Genomic DNA, 5,002 nt, shown 5'->3' with positions numbered 1-5,002 from the left:
TGGGTGTGTGTGCATGTGTGTGTGTGTGTGTGTGTTTGTGCATGTCTCCAAGGGATAGAAAAGAGTCATGATTGCCCTGGAAAAGGAATTACATTAGTGTCACTCACCAGTATGGGTGGTTGGGAATGAACTTGGATATTCTAGAAGACATCCAAGTGCTCTTAGCTCCTTAGTCCTCATTCTAGATCTATTCAACTTGATTCAGAGTCTGTGACTAGAGAGCTATGTAGATGACAAAGAAACTTGTAACCGCCCAAAGTGCCATGCAGATGGAGGGTTGGTTTGGTTTGAAATAGGTCAGTCATATCCTCTACTCCAAGCTTCAGGGAACATCTAAGAAAAAGGGTAGAGATTCTAAGGACCAGTACATGAGAAGAGCTACCAAGGTCTTTTTAGCATATGATATAGTCACTGCACACAAAAACTCTCTGTACATGTGGCAATGTTCAAAAGCTAAATGGGATTGTGCTTGTGAGTGTATTATCTTGGGAAAAGGAGGGGCAAAACTACTGAACTATATCACTCAGGGAGTATTTCTAATGAGCGACTACTGAGTACAGGGGAGTTGTGTTCCTCAATTAATAAATTGCTATCCAGGCTTCAGCAGAAAATCCAAATTAAATTAAGTTGACCACAAATAGATACAAAAGGGGGAGAATGTGCTGAGAAGTAATTGTTGAGGAATAGAAAGAAGGGATTAAAACAGGTAATTGAAAATTTGAAAAACTTTATTATACAAATACTTGAAACTGTTTAAAGATTAAAGGGTCAGTAAAAATTGAAAAATAAAACACTGCAAATGTTTATTTGAAGAACACTGATGAGTATAAAACAGAATTTATATAAATACATGGGTAGAACTAGTACAAAGATTAAAAACACTTACTGCTCTTCCAGAGTACTGGAGTTTGTTTCCTTGTATCATGTTCACAACTCCTTCTAGATCTAGGCCATCCTACACTGTAGGAGAAAATGCGGGTATGATCCAGTGTCCAGCCTACTTGGCATACTGCCCTTCTAAAGAAGAAGCATGGCTCACCATGCTCCTGAGTATTCTCAGAAGTCAGAACACTGAATTCTGAAGTACACATGAGTAGATGGTAGGTGGCCTACAAATGAGTCTGTACTCTTCATGTCTCCTTTAATGTGCTTCTGTATAAAGACCGTGGTGGTACGCGTGCTCAGTAACAACCAACCTGAGCTAATGTGCTAACCCTGCAGAGTGAAAAGGCTTCCAGTAGAAGCAGTTGTTCATGTACAATGGAGCAGATGGTGCTCCTTGAAAGTGTTTATAGAGTGATATATCTCTCTACTCTTTCGTGAGTCACAGGCATTACTGTCTTGTGGAGGAACATCCTGGTACACACACACACACACACACACACACACACCAAATAATTATTATCTGTGTGGAGAAATAACCTATATTTTATTTAGTGGCACAATTATTTCTAAGGGCTCTTTAGCAGTAGGGGATTAAATGCTATGAGCTATCATTTTACTAACACCATTTTTAATAAGACAATAACCACCTTAGCTTAGGTCGTACATGTTTTGTAGAATTTAACTAAAGTCTCCAGAAAACAATTTAAAGAGCAGAGCCAACTCCTTAATAGTGATAAGCAGGTAAGAGTGTATCCAATTGACCTAAGTCAAAAGTATATATTTTGTTATTTTAGTTTGCTTACTATGGAAGCTAAGCATTAATTTACATATTGATTATACATGAAGGAGAAAATGACATCCATATCCCAAATGACCAAGAAGTCTGGAAATTTTATCTGTGTTGGTTCAAGTGCTTAATGTCATAATTGTAATTGTTTCTCTAGGAGAGGTTGGGCTTTTTAGGCTTTTCTTCATGAAGGGACCATTGACAGTCTGTATTTATTATTTCCACTATGACAGAAAAGCAAACAAACAAGAATAAAAATAAATAAACTAAGAGAAATCAATCATTCAAGCAAACAAGCAAAGAAACAACTATTACAGCACGAAATAACCTCAGGTCAGGGGCAGTTAAACTAGCTCATAGTGCAGGCCGTGAACTCCCATCAGCCATTTCTTGGAATTAAGATATTGTAGTGGCCTATCTTGGCATATTTGTGGCAATAAAGGCCAAGAGTTAGAGGGCTTTGATCTCCATTCAGATTGCTTGGGAGGGCCTGGCTGCAGAAAACATTTATTCACCCTGCCCAGAGTAACTGAAATGTGGCCAGTGGAAAACCATCTATCTTCCTTTCTCCCTCTCCCCCACCCATCTCAATTTAAGAAAATAATTGATATGAATTTTAACTCTGCTTTCATGGTCTCTTTTTATATTAGTTCCTCTGCATATAAAGTTGAAAAAAACAGTTAATCTGAGTATTTTGTTCTTTTACATCTTAATATTTCAATGATTGTACAAAATGCATTGTCTCAAAGAACATATCAATTTATCTGGCATACAGATGGTATAAACCAGCCAAGGTCCTCTGGAATAGATATCTGTGGTATCATCGGCTGAGCAATATAGCCACCTCTGATTCACATTAAGATTTTAACAGAAATAAACTGTAACATTCACCAATACTTTCTTTAGATGGCTACCCTGGGGTGCTGAGATAATTCAGCCATTAAAAGCTAGGCTCGAGTCTGTCAGCTGCCCTAGGAGTCTTGGGCTCTTGGCTGCAGTCGCTGTCTTCTCAGGCCTCTCTGTCCCCCGCGCTGCCCCTGAACCCTCAGCATAGGCGCTGAAGCTGACATGGGCGGGGACCATCTCCTCAACGACTCCCAGATTGAAGCGGATTTCCGATGGAATGATTCTCACAAACACAAAGATAAACACGAAAATGGAGAACACTGGCATAAAGAGCACAAGAAGGATAAGGAAAGGGACCGGGAAAAGTCTAAGCACAACAACAGTGAACATAAAGATTCTGAAAAGAAACATAAAGAGAAAGAGAAAACCAAACACAAAGATGGAAGTTCAGAAAAACATAGACAAACATAAAGACAGAGACAAGGAAACACAAAAGGAGGGAAAGATTAGAGCAGCTGGGGCTGCAAAAATAAGGAAGGAGAAGGAAAATGGCTTCTCTAGTCCACCACGAATTAAAGATGAACCTGAAGATGGTAGCCATTTTGCTCCTCCAAAAGAGGATATAAAGCCCCCCAAGAGACCTCGAGACGAGGATGATGCCGATTATAAACCTAAGAAAATTAAGACAGAAGATAGCAAGAAGGAGAAGAAAAAAATTAGAAGAAGAAGAGGATGGCAAATTGAAAAAGTTATGAAGCTGAGTCCCAAAGCAGAAGTAGCTACATTCTTTGCAAAAATGCTTGACCATGAATATGCTACTAAGGAAATATTCAGAAAAAAATTTCTTTAAAGATTGGAGAAAGGAAATGACTAATGACGAGAAAAATACGATTACCAACCTAAGCAAATGCGACTTCACACAGATGAGCCAGTATTTTAAAGTTCAGTCTGAGGCTCGGAAGCAGACGAGCAAGGAAGAAAAATTGAAAGTCAAAGAAAATGAAAAATTATTGAAAGAATATGGCTTTTGTGTTACGGATAATCATAGAGAGTGGATTGCAAACTTCAAGATAAAGCCTCCAGGACTTTTTCGTGGCTGAGGTAACCATTCCAAGATGGGCATGCTGAAGAGAAGGATCATGCCTGACGACATCATTGTCAACTGTAGCAAAGATGCCAAGGTTCCTTCTCCTCCTCCAGGACATAAATGGAAAGAAGTCAGACATGATAACAAGGTTACTTGGCTGGTCTCTTGGACAGAGACTATCCAGGGTTCTATCAAATACATCATGCTGAATCCCAGGTCCCGAATCAAGGGCAGAAATACGAGACTGCTCGGCGGCTGAAGAAGTGTGTGGACAAGATCTGAAATCAGTATCGGGAAGACTGGAAGCCCAAAGAGATGAAAGTTCGGCAGAGAGCTGTAGCACTGTACTTCATTGATAAGATTTTTAAGAACTTACAACTATTTATGGAGAACAAGCAGCCAGAGGATGATCATTTTGATCGACTTAATACTGGTATTCTAAATAAGCATCTTTAGGATCTCATGGAAGGTTTGACTGCTAAGGTTTTCCGTACGTAAAATGCCTCCATCACGCTACAACAGCAGCTTAAAGAGCTCACAGCCCCTGATGAGAATGTACCAGCAAAGATTCTTCTAATCCTGCCAATCGAGCTGTTGCGGTTCTTTGTAACCACCAGAGGGCGCCACCAAGACCTTTGAGAAGTCAATGATGAACTTGCAGTCTAAGATTGCTGCCAAGAAAGACCAGCTAGCAGATGCTTGAAGGGATCTAAAAAGTGCTAAGGCTGATGCCAAAGTCATGAAGGATACAAAGACTAAGAAGGTCAAAAAAGAAGGCTGTTCAGAGACAAGAAGAGGAGCTGATGATGCTGGAAGTTCAAGCCACAGATGGAGGGAAGAATAAACAGATTGCCTTGGGAACTTCCAAACTCAATTATCTGGACCCTAGGATCAAAGTGTTTTGGTGTAACAAGTGGGGGGTCTCAATTGAGAAGATTTACAACAAAACCCAGAGAGAGAAGTTTGCTTGGGCCATTGATATGACCAATGAGGACTACGAGTTTTGACCAGTATTGCCAGGGGTTCTATGAAAAGGTACAGTGTGGTTTGGGGAAGATGGATAAACTGAGCCTTACTTGCCCTCATACCTGAGGGAGAGGCTGCAAGTCTTAACAAACCAACATCTTTGCAAAAAGATAGACCTGGAGATATTATAAGGGACAGCTGAGCCCGTTGTCCTGTGGACAACTTATTTAAAAATATTTCAGATAATCAAAATTCTAGCTGTTTGATTTGGTTTGAATATTATTTTTATTTTCAAGAGAGAAAGTGAATGGGGATTTGTCAGCATCCTTCCAGGCAAATTCAGTTTTGCTGCAATGTTTGAATTCTCTCACCTACTGTATGTGAAGCCTGATTATTTATATTGGTGCGTTTTTACAGTTAGGGTTTTTGCA

General features: G+C 39.8%; 1 pseudogene; it reads left to right on the top strand.

Annotated features, from left to right (window-relative positions):
- The first annotated feature begins 3,269 nt into the window (after positions 1-3,269).
- LOC119808000 lies at positions 3,270-4,612 on the top strand (annotated as a pseudogene).
- Positions 4,613-5,002: the final 390 nt, after the last annotated feature.

The sequence above is a fragment of the Arvicola amphibius genome, chromosome 2 (assembly GCF_903992535.2).
Source record: "Arvicola amphibius chromosome 2, mArvAmp1.2, whole genome shotgun sequence".
Classification (NCBI taxonomy): domain Eukaryota; kingdom Metazoa; phylum Chordata; class Mammalia; order Rodentia; family Cricetidae; genus Arvicola; species Arvicola amphibius.
This window is presented reverse-complemented; position numbering and strand designations above follow the sequence as displayed.